A 12,644-nucleotide genomic window follows, 5' to 3' on the forward strand; every position below is an offset into this window, starting at 1 on the left:
CTGGCATATAATTTATTTTTCTATATAAAATGCTAAGTCACTTACTTTTGTGATAAGGTACCAAAGAATAGAAAATTAATATTAATATTTTAGGAAAAATAGTTAGGTTTCTTGTCCTCTCTTTTCTGTAGGAAGTGAAAGTAAAGAAATATGAAAGTTTCCTAGCTTGCAGAGACATATTGTGTAGGAAACTCTTTTTACCAGAAAGCTTAAAGGGCATTTTGTAATATAGGCTGGGCATACAGAAAGATTTTGTAAATATGATTTTTATACTTGTGTGTGACTTGCACCAACTCAGGATAGACAACAGGATTGTATTGTAAAGAAATTTTGTGCTAGGGAGACTTAAATTCCCTCTTCCCTCACTTCTGTAAGAAACAGTAAACCTTAGCCTCCTCTTCTTCCTTCTTTAATGGGCCATTTGCAAAAGTTTATTCCCTGGCACCATGTAGGTTCCCCATCCCATCCTGAAAGCATATAGTTAATGCATATACCTCTAGACAAAGAAATAGCATAAACACTGAAAAATTTAGAAATGTCTTTTAATATGAGGAGCAACATTTTTGCTATTGTGTTACCTTGTAAGTTTTGATATAGAGGAATATTTATATAAATCCTATAGACAAGTGTTATAAGCTTACTAATGAATTATTTCATTACTCTCCCTCCCCCTTTTCCCATCAACCTGTATGTGATTAAAGGTATATAACCTGCCTCAGGGCTGTGCGCAGCATGCATGATTTGGGTCAGCTTTGCCCCGTGTTAGCCATATGCAGCCAGCATATTAAATTTCCTCCTTTTAATAAAACTCCTTAAAAATTCATTTGGACTTGGTGTCTCTATGTAAACCCAGCGAAACGGTACTTTAAAACATTTGGGGGCCCTGGCCAGTTGGCTCAGTGGTAGAGCGTTGGCCTGCTGTGCAGAAGTCCTGGGTTCGATTCCCAGCCAGGGCACACAGGAGAAGCACCCATCTGCTTCTCCACCCCTCCTCCTCTCCTTCCTCTCTGTCTCTCTCTTCCCCTCCCACAGCCAAGGCTCCATTGGAGCAAAGATGGCCTGGACGCTGGGGATGGCTCCATGGCCTCTGCCTCAGGCGCTAGAATAGCTCTGGTGGCAACAGAGCAACGCTCAGGATGAGCAAAGCATCGCCCCCTGGTGGGCATTCCGGTGGATCCCGGTCGGGCACATGCGGGAGTCTGTCTGACTGCCTCCCCGTTTCCAGCTTCAGAAAAATACAAAAAAAAAAAAAAAAAACCATTTGGGGGCTCATCCCGGGAACTAGTGTTTCGCATCACCGGGTAGAGACACCCAAATCAGCTGGTCTCTCCAGGGGGCTGTCCGACCTCACTGGAATTTCAAGGAGAGGCGCGCCACCTGAGACATTTATAGGGCTCCCCTTTTTCCTGTAGGGTTCTTCGGCAGACACCCCTGATCTCCAAATTTGACAATTCAGCAGAGAAATCTAGGAGGTAGGTAAAGCAACTCTTTTGCTGTACTAAATTCTAGCTTTTTGTCTGCTCTGAATTCTAGCTTTTCTGTTTGGGACTAGTATGTAGGTAAGGCAGATCTGTGGCTTTGCTGTTTGGGACTCCGGAGATGTGCAGGTAGGGCTTCTGCTTTGCTGTTTGGGACTAGTCAATCTGGAGCCACTGGACGAGGATTGGATGCAATCTTACTCATACGTGGGCTCTCCAAGACTGAGATGTCGGTGGAGAGTATTTAGGCCCCGCCTCGGGCTTTGCTGGGAGACATTTAGTTGTACTCTAGGAAGGCATCAGTGGGGACCAGGTCCTGCCTTGGACTTCCAGAAAGCATCTAGTTGTGCTCTCAGAAAAAGACATTAGTGGGGACTTCCTTTGTGCTCTAGGAAGGCATAGTGGGGACTGAATTAACCAGGATTAATCAGTCTCACATCGCACTGCATCAGTGGGGACTGAGTTAACCAGGTTGATCGATCTTGTCTCAGTCTTCCAGAGACATCTCTGTTTGTCAGGTGTTTGTCAGATCTCGTTCTTGCTTTTAATGTTTCTGTCTAAACCCCCTGAGTGATTGGTGTGTGAGTGGGAATCTCTGGTGCCTGAGCATAAGTTCCAGGAATGTGGCCTGTGCGCACCTAGAGGCCCTTATCGGAAAAAGCTCTTCCTTTGTCTATTGAACTGTGTGCTTAAAGTAAGTGACTGTTTTGTCTCTTTGGTTGTCAGGAAAATCTCTAGTATAATTTTAATTGAAATAGGTAAAGCGCACTAATTTAAATTTCTTGATTTGTAATTTGTGTATTGAAGTCTTTGTTTAATGTTTAAATGTGTCTTTTTTAAGGCCTAACTTAGGTTCTTGCATGCAAAAATTGGAAGTTTCTGGTTTAAAACCAGAGGAAAAAGTGAAGGGAAATTCATAAACTTCATATTAGGTTAGTGGCTGTCCACCAGAGCCCACAAATTATAAAACCTAGTGAAATTCATAGAAGTATTAAAAATTCTCAAATGGTGAATTGTCTGTACTGTAGATTCTCTTTGTTCTTCCAAGAAATCTCTCATGACATTTCATGGTTTGGACCCCTCTCCCTAGACCCACTACTTCTCTTTTCTTGGATCCAAGACCTCTGGCTTCTGGGCACTCTGATTTCTACTCTGAAAAAAATATTCTCTTCTGTTGGCTCCTTCCTCTTGTCTTGTGTAATAATTAACACCTCTATAGTCAAACATCCTTTATTCTGAGTACTAATTATTGTCTGTCTTATCTTTTTTGCTTTTATTAGTGTGCTAATTCCTGCATTCTCCCAGACAGTTTCAGTTTTGTAAATCGGTGGCCCTAGCTATTAAATATGGGAGGAGGGCCCAGGACACAAAAGACCCCCTTAGGTTGTCTCCTAATGCACTTTCAAGAAGCTTATGGAGACAACCATGAATATGGAATTAAATGGTCCAAAAGAAGGCTTCACACTCTCTGTGAATCAGAATGGCCCACCTTCAGGGTTGGATGGCCATCGGCTGGGACTTTTAACCCCCGTCTAGTAAGGGCAGTTTGGAACATCATAACTGAGGATCCAGGCCTCCCTGATCAGTTTCCATACATTGATCAATGGCTAAATTTAACAAATCCACCACAGTGGCTAAAAGCTGGCCAGATTTACATTGAGGACAAAAAGGGAATTTGAGAAAAAAAATTAATACTCTGCTAGAAAATAATCAGTGTGCATATTGCAATAGGGAATACTGCCAAGAAAGTGTTTCTCTAGCCTCTGGGGAAAAAAGGGCAGCAAATGAGCAATTTAAGTGAAAAAAAGAGTAAAAAACCGAGCCAGGACACATAGTGTGTGGAACAATGGGGTTGGGGTGCAGCTGCTGAGAGGCAAATGCAGGCTTACTCCCTCCCGCCTCGCTGTACTCCTGTTCTTGCCGCCATGGCACACATGAGCAGAAGGCAAACAGAAGGCAGCCAACCAAGTGCCAAGAGCCCAGCCCCACCGCCACCATTCCCTGGTGCTCAGCCAGGCTAGGGTTCAGCCCTCCTTGGGTTGTGCAAAAGGGACAGGCCCGCCAGCTGTCTCTTCCTCCTTCCCCCTCCCTTAAGAATCCTGGTAACTAAGCTGCAGCTTGTGGACCACATACAGCTCTTTAACCCCTTGAATGTGGCTCTCCCAGAGAATGCCATGTGGGAGCACTGCCTCAATGGGAAATGTGCCTACCTATCTAGTTTAAGTTTGAAAATTTGGCTCCCAAAAGAAATTCTAATTATTGTGTTATTAATATTCGGCTCTGTTAATTAATAAATTTGCCAACCACTGGGTTAGAAATAATAGCTTACTGTCCCCCACCAGTGTGTGAAAAATTATAAAAAAATATTTCCTATATTAAAAATTTATATGTTATTTCCAAGGTCTTTTGTTAACTTTTTTATTAGCTATTTTGTAGCCCTGTGATATTGAAATCTTGATTTAAATATTTGGGGAATGTGTAATGATTAATAATGTCTTTTTATGTAATATTTTGTTTATTATCATTTTTAGAGCAGTTTTGTTCAGTGTTAAGTCACCAAAACCCAGAGGGACAAATATTACTATTGATTAGCCTAACAGTAAAATTACAGCATAAATAAAGGGTACTCAACAAATGCTTAAAGGTCAATTGTAAATAATATAAAAAGGAGGGAGTCATGTCCTGGAACTCCTGCAAATCTATTTTTATCATACTTTTTACTTTAAAAAGTTTCTTTTAAATGTTGATGTATAGAGATATTCAGCAGCAGAGAGACTCTGGAACCCTACAAGAGATGCCAAACCTGTTTCTCCTGCAAACTTCTACCCTCTTTTATTTGATCCAGCTAATAATGCTGTTTTTGTCTTTTTCTAATCAGCTCCAGATATACGAAAAACGTTTATATAGGTGGATGAGGATCCTCCAACCCTTCAGCGAGATCTTCTGAGCATGGCTTTTAAGGTCTATAATGACCAAGAAAGGAACAGAAAAGAAAGAGCCCAAAAAGAGATCAGACAAAATACCAGCTCTTCGTATACACCCTTAAAAGGCTCCAATAACCTGAAGGGGCTTCATAGGACTCCATCAGGGCCCTGCTTCAAAAGTGGAAAGACAAGTCATTGAGCTAAGGCCTGCCAGGCTTTATGGCCTCCACCAGGACCATACCTTTGCTGTGGGAAAAAGGGACACTGGCAGGTAAGCTGCCCCTCACTCCTCTAAGAGAGGGTTCAGTCTCTTCCAGCCCTGCTCCAGCCACCTGTGACCTAACCTTACTCAGCCTGCTGGGATTTGCCACTGTAGGTTAAAGGTGCCCAGGGACATCGGCCCCATCTCACGTCACTGTGGATGAGCCTAGGGTACTCCTTCCAAGTAGCGGGTAAACTGATCTCATTTCTTGTGGACACAAGGGCCACTTACTATGCCTTGCCTGAATATTTAGGTTTTTATTTATCCCTCAAAGATCTCTGTTGTGGGTATTAATAGTCTTATTTTCTGCTGCTTTGTTTAATGTATAGCGTCTCCTTTATTCCTCTTGCCCCAATGCCCCATGCCTATTTTAGGCTGGGACCTACTCCTAATTTAGACAAATTTACCTCTGCCACCTAGCATAGTGTATCCCAAGGTTCTCTTCACCACACCATAGTTGCAGAGCTCCAGGGAAAGGCATCCTTGGTTCATCTCTCAGGTTTAAAAAAATGAAAGCTCTACCTCCAGACATGCTGCAGATGGCTTTTCCAGTCTATGTGAATCATTGCCAGCTAGAAGCAGTGGTCATTGGGACCTAGACTCTAGCTGCAAAGTGTGAAAATATGACCACAACTCCGGTGCCTTGTAGACTTTTCCTGAATGTGTATGACTCCTGCTCCTTAAGACAGTTCTCAAACTGAAATAGGGTTGGGTTACATTTACAAATAATATGAAGCAGTAATGGTGTCAACATAAACTTGGTAAAATTATATTAACATGTTAAGGACATTTAAGACTGTAAAGAATTTTATTTTGAATCCTGTTGTATTAGTTAAGAATTTGCTTAATAATCTAATAGGCTTTAATCACTTCATTGTATTAGGACACTTATTATAATATTTGTTAGCATTAGGTGTTTTAATTTTGTTGTTTATTTTATATTTTTCCAGTCTGCCCCAAAATCAGAACATGAAAATTCAAATGAGTATAAATCACAACACACAAATTAAAGTTTTAAAAAATACAGAAGGGAGACTCCCTAGAAAAAAGAAAAACAAGGCAGCTGAAGATGCTACCTAAAACCAATGGAGTTCCTAGAAAATTTTAGTAACTTTACTAAAACCCCTGTTGCTAAAGGTTTATTAGCAACCAATTAGAAAAACATTTTGCCAACAGGAAAGGAATAATTAGAAAAGCCATACTTAGAATCTATTACAGAAGGCATAATATCTGAGTGTTTAGTTTATGTCTAAGTGAATACTAAGCAAAGGAAGGAAAGTATGAAAAGAAACATGGAAAAAAGAACTTTCCCAGGTAAACATTTAGAAATAGACTTTAATGAAATAATTAACAGGTAGGTAAAAGCTTTTCCTACTGGAAGTGGGGCCACAGTGACAGTTGTTAGAAAGTTACTGTATAGAATTCTTTCCAGGTTTAGCTTCCCCATTCTAATGATAGGCCTGCATTTGTGTCCAAAATCTCATAGCTAGTAGGAAAGGAACCCAATATTAATTAGAAACTAATTTGAAGTAACATTATGTCTACAGGCCCCAAAAGTTCAGGGCAGGTAGAACACATGAATCAAATCATAAAGGAAACTTGAACCAAATTTGTTTTTGAAACCGGTGAGAAGTAGCCCTCCTTAGGGCAAGGTGTACTCCATCTCACCCCTTTAGCACCGACATTACTGCCTTCTCTTTGATCCTGTCTTCTCTTCAATAGCATAGAAGCAGGGCCTCAACGCATTCCTGACTGACAGCTAGATGCAGCAGCGGCAATGACCAGAACCCAGTTGCACAGAGCTCAGCCCTCTTTTGTTCGTTCAGTACAGGACAAAGTAAGGCTTTTGCAAAAGTGCAGTTGCAGGAGCTCAACCTGCTGTGTGGTGACCAAGGACAAACTTGTCAACCACAGATGCCCCTGTCACAACACACCCCAGCCTCAAGTCCAGCATGAGGCAGCAAGCCTTCCTCAGCATTTGCACTAGGGAGTAAAAATCCTTTCTCCCCTGTGACTACAAACTAGCCCAAGCTTGCCGCTTCCTGCAAAGCTCAGCCTCCGTGTACATCTATGCTGTCAACCTGGTGTTTGACATGTGGCTGCTGACACTGCTACTGGTACTGCCCATAATTCTGGCTATCCAACTGGTTCACAGGGAACACAAGAGTCTCTACCTGCCAGCTGGAAGCCAAAGCACCTACTGTGCCTACCTGACACTGTTCTTTGGGACCAGCATTGTAAAACCTGGCATAGTCATCGAACTGCTCTGTGTGCACCTAGCCTGGACTTACTGTCACAAAAGACCTCCTTCCCAGATGCAGTGGTGGCCCAACCCCAAAAGTGTTACACCTCATCCTAGACATTGTGCTACTCTTCTAAGCAGGCTTCATTCCCTTCTGGGTATAACAGTTACTGGCCCAGTACTTTAGCATCCAGCCATTCACACCCCCCGGCAGAAACACCAGTGGGCCCGTGGGCACCTAAGACTTCTGGCAGTGCCACCTCCACTCCCGCATGCCTTTGGCAACTTGCTATTCTCCAGCAGCCAGCTTAGTTGTCACTAAGGGTTAAAAGTATTAAAATGAAAAATCCTGACAAAAAGTAAATTGTTATAAAAGCCAGTTAATTTTATGTAAGTTGCAGAAGGTTTGTGCAGTTTATAGAAAATTAATCAGTAACATTTGTTTCTTTAATGAACTATATTGCTATTAATGCTGTCTGTTAAATATCTGTTACATGTTATAAGCTAATATTCCTACTCAACAGCCTCATGCATTAAATTAAGTCAAAGATTTGACTCAGGATATAAAACCAGTGGGGAATGTGGTAAGGTACCAAAGAATAGAAAATATTAATATTTTAGGGAAAACAGGTTTCTTGTCCTCTTTTCTGTAGGGAGTGAAAGTAAAGGAATATGAAAGTTTCCTCGCTTGCAGAGACATACTGTGTAGGAAACCCTTTTTACCAGGAAGCCTAAAGGGCATTTTATCATTTAGGCTGGGCATACAGAGAGATTTTATAAATATGATTTTTAAACCGTACTTGTGTGTGATTTGCACCAACTCAGGACAGACAACAGTATTGTAAAGATATTTTGTGCTAGGGAGACTTAAAATCCCCCTCCCCCCACTTCTGTGAGAAACAGGGTAAAAACCTAGCCAGGTGTGGGGGATGGGAGGAAAAGATTAAGCAAATCTTTTCCTCTCCTCTTCTTCCTTCTTTAATGGGCCATTTGCAAAAGCTTATTCCCTGGCACCATGTAGACTCCCCACCCATCCTGAAAGCATATACCTCTAGACAAAGAAATAGCATAAACACTGAAAAATTTAGAAATGTCTTTTAATATAAAATGCAACATTTTCGCTATTGTGTTACCTTGTAAGTTTTGATATATAGGAATATTTATATAAATATTACAGACAAGTGTTATAAGCTTGCTAATGAATTATTTTATCACTCCCCCTTGGTTCACAGGGAACAACCTGTGTGTGATCAAAGGAATTGATATATAATCTGCCTCAGGGCTGTGCGCAGCATGCATGATTTGGGTCAGCTTTGCCCCATGTTAGCCATATGTGGCTGGCATATGAAATTTCCTCCTTTTAATAAAACTCCTTAAAAATTCATTTGGACTTGGTATCTCTACGTAAACCCGGCAAGACGGTACTTTACAACACTTGGTTATTGTTTTCATAAGGAGGTTATATAACCTCTGTATTTAATTTTTTGAACTAGAGAATTATTTTGACATGGATACAGGTATAAACTACTGCCAAAAGAACAAATTTTCTTCTCATGCAATATTAATAGCATTTTTACGATGAGATAGTTCTAAAATCTAAATTTTTGGATGTGATTTTTGGCCACGATGTTTTGGACAGTTGTTGTGTGTTAAACATGGGGGTAAGAACTTTGTGGGCTCTCAAAAAACCTACCCAACAATTCTGCGAAGTAAGTATTATGGACCCCAACTTTCAAATGAAGAAACTGAGAGAAATTATATATAATTGCATGGTTTCCCATGCAACCCACAAGGTCATGCTGCTAATCAGTAACAGGGCTGAGATGTAATCCTTGTTCTGATGGAAAGTAAAGGCCATCTCCTTTCCACCCACATTCCTTCTCCTGTATGGTCATTTCTATTCCCGTCCAGTTCAATGATGGGCTTCAACAATGCTAACAGAGAATATTTTTATGGCATGTAAATAATATGCAATGTTATAATCAACAGCTAAAACACCAGAGATTTTTGTTAGAATCAAATTTGTAGATGACACTCTTGAAAGAGATTTTATTCTATGACTGTGACATATATTCTTTGTTTTAAAAATTCCTTTATCAAAATGTACTATAACCAGATTTTGTTTATAAAGCTTTCTTGTAAAGAAATTTTATTAAAACTTTCTTTTGCCATTGGAAACAATAGTGATACTAAGCTTAAAATCTCCTAATTTTCAAACTCAGATCAGCATGTTTTGTGATAAACTTTCAAGATCTTGAATTCAGTCATGGAGCATACAATGGAATAATGAAAACTTTAGTAGTCACTATGAAAAAAAAATTTATTTCTCTCATAACCATCCCTGTAATGTGCATGTTTTTGAAGGTGCTAATTGATGATATTCCTGGCCTCTATTTCTCTTCAAGCACTCCCCAAAGCTCCACTCTGTGCATGCATTGGTCGACACCTGCCTGCAAAACAAAATGATCCTGGAAAGCAGAGATCCCATTCTGCGCCTGCACAGGTTGATGCCAGCTCATGGTGGGAACCTGGAAAGCAAAGATATCTACTCTGCACCTGTGTGAAAAACCCAGCTCTGTCTAAGCTGGGCCTGGCCACAGTATGGAGAACCATACTTTTCATTACAGTGTGTGCCCATGGTGCATCAGGCTCCCTTTTTTTCTCATTTCCCTGCTTTTGTTTTCAGTAAACCCTTTCTTTTGAAACTGTTTCGCCTCTTCTCTTGATTTCTGTCTGGAGATGGGGTGGGGGTGGGGGAGACAAAAGGATCTGAGTAACTAAAGTAAAAGAGTAGGAAAGAGGTGAGGATGAGTAAAAGAGACATTCCTCACCTTCGCTAGAGCAAATTGTCATTTCCAAAGCTCACTTTCAAAAGAAAAAAACCTGTGGAACCTTTTTTTTGCTGACGTGAAAATCAAGAAAAGCCCTTGCTCAGCAAAGGCAGAGCACAGAAGGTGAAGTGGCATAGATACCTTTTCAAATAGAAATCCCTGCCATGGACTTTGTCCTCCTGGCACCGGGAACAAGGCAGGGCAAGCTGCCCTCCTGTCATAAGAATAGGTGGCCTGGTGTTCCCTAGCATACTGCTCTGGATGAATTAAATCAACAAGCAGCACTGCTTCCTTTAAGCTTGCTTAAAGAAATGTGTGTATGCAGACTCAGAAGATATTTATCTGTCCCTAAGAAAGGCTACTCAAACACTTTTATCACATTCAATTTATGTCATATACTGTGTGAGGCGCTGAGGATAAAGGAATAAACAAGGTAGTCCCCAGCCCCTAATGAGTCCCAAACTAGCCTAAGAAACAGGCATGGATAAAATAACTCTTAAGACAACAGGAGCAGATTATAGACTAGGATGGATACAGTTCTGAGAGACATGAGGTGTGTAGAAGACGGGGTGAAGAGGAGGAGAGTGTTGGGAAAGCTTCTTGAAAGTGATCACATTCAAGCTGGGTTTTCTCTCAACTTCCAGAATCAGGAAACAAACCCCAACCTTTCAAAGTTCATTGTTCTAAGAACTCACAAAGACTTGAAAAGAGCTACATTCTTTAAATACATCATATCCTAATCTGTGGCTGGCCTCCCAAGCCAAATAGGGCGACTGGGTAGCAGACTTCAAAGCCACCCAGCTGATGACAGATTAGGATACAATTTTACTTTAAATGAGAATAAACCCTGGCTGAGCTATATTTTGCTAGCATCCCAATTATCACCATTGCTGGCATGTTGATTTATTCCCTCATAAAAGTCTTTTTCTCTTTGTCATTCCAAAGCAAGATAAATCTTTCTTCAGTAGTCCTCAAAGGGAAATATTAACAAATTCACCTTTTAAAAGATGCCTGTAGGGCCCTGGCTGGTTAGCTCAGCGGTAGAGCATCGGCCTGGCATGCGGGGGACCTGGGTTCGATTCCCGGCCAGGGCACATAGGAGAAGCGCCCACCTGCTTCTCCATCCCCACCCCCTCCTTCCTCTCTGTCTCTCTCTTCCCCTCCCGCAGCCAAGGCTCCATTGGAGCAAAGATGGCCCGGGCGCTGGGGATGGCTCCGATGCCCCGGAGGGACAGAGCATCGCCCCCTGGTGGGCAGAGCGTCGCCCCTGGTGGGCGTGCCGGGTGGATCCCGGTCGGGCGCATGCGGGAGTCTGTCTGACTGTCTCTCCCCATTTCCAGCTTCAGAAAATTACAAAAAAAAAAAAGATGCCTGTAAATTTGTCCCTGAAAACTATCATTCTGTTTGAATTCAGTAAGTGGAGCCAGTTCTAGAATCCCAAATATTTCTTAGCAGGGCCTACTTTCATCTAGGACCAGAGGCTAACTTTATTTTTAATCACAGTTAAACTGTTCATCCTTCAGAATGGAATTAAAATCTAATTATTTATTCTAATTTAAGACAATAGACCAAATTTCTATCTTGAGCTTTAGTTTTATTCATTCCAGCATCTATGAAGCACCCACTATGTACATAGTAGAGATGCAAACTGAACTTTTTCACCATTATCAATCTCAATCCCCTAAACCATATATACATATTTTTTTAATTTTATTTAGAAAATTAACTGAACAGCGTGACATTGATCAATAAGAGTACACAGGTTTCAGGTAAACATTTCTATAGCATTTGAACTGTTATTTGTACATGTGTCTTTATGTACGTTTTTGAATTTGGGGGGTAGGTACCCAGTAGAGGGATTGCTGGGTCATATCGTAGTTGTAGTCTTAATATTTTCAGAAACCACCATATTTTCTTCCATAATGATGGTACTAATTTGCATTCCCACCAGCAGTGGGAATAAGGGTTCCTTTCTCTTCAGTCTTTCCAACAATTATTACCTGTCTTGTTGATAATAACCAATCTAATAGGTGTGAGGTCGCATCACATTGTAGTTTTGATTTGCATTTCTCAAATAGCTAGTGAAGATAAGCATCTTTTCATATATCTGTTGGCCATTTGTATGTCCTCTTGGGAGAAGTGTCTGAACAGGTCTTCTCCCCATTTTTAAATTGGATTGTTTGCTTGATTGTTGCTGAGCTTTGTGAGTTCTTTGCATATTTTGGTTATTAACCCCTTATCAGAACTGTTGTTTGCAAATATCATCTCCCATTTAGTTGGTTGCCTATTTGTTTTGTTGTCTGTTTCTTTTGCTGTGCAGAAGCTTTTTAGTTTGATATAGTCCCATTCATTGATTTTTGCCTTTACTTCCCCTGCTTTTGGGTACAAATTCATAAATTTTTCTCTATAACCAAGGTCCATAAGCTTAGTACTTGTTTTCTTCTATGCAATTTATTTAGATATTCTACTTAGGTTTTTGATCCATTTTGAATTAATTTTTCTGCAGGGGAACAAACTGTAATCAAGTTTCATTATTCCAATTTCCCCAGCACCATTTATTGAAGAGGCTTTCTTTTCTCCATTGTATGCTTTTGGCTCTTTTGTGGAAGATGATTTGACCATATTGTGTGGTTTTATTTCTGGATTCTTGATTCTGTTCCATTGCTCTGTGTGTCTATTTTTCTGCCAATACTATGCGGTTATGATTATCATGGCTCTGCAGTATAATTTAAAGTTAAGTATTGTAATACCTCCAAATTTGTTCTTTTTTCTCAGGATTGTTTTGACTAGTCAAGGTTTTTTATGGTTCCACACAAACCTGGTAATTTTTTGTTCTATTTCTTTAAAAGTGACATTGAGATTTTTAATTTTATTAATTTTAATTTGTTTACATGGATTCAAGAGTCC

At 40.5% G+C, this 12,644-nt stretch overlaps 1 non-coding gene across 1 annotated transcript; it reads left to right on the plus strand.

Annotated features, from left to right (window-relative positions):
• Positions 1-880: 880 nt before the first annotated feature.
• Positions 881-956, plus strand: TRNAS-GCU (transfer RNA serine (anticodon GCU)). Its single transcript has one exon. It is a non-coding gene; the product is annotated as a tRNA-Ser (tRNA).
• The last annotated feature ends 11,688 nt before the right edge of the window (positions 957-12,644 follow it).

This window comes from Saccopteryx bilineata, chromosome 3, assembly GCF_036850765.1.
Source record: "Saccopteryx bilineata isolate mSacBil1 chromosome 3, mSacBil1_pri_phased_curated, whole genome shotgun sequence".
Taxonomy (NCBI): Eukaryota; Metazoa; Chordata; class Mammalia; order Chiroptera; family Emballonuridae; genus Saccopteryx; species Saccopteryx bilineata.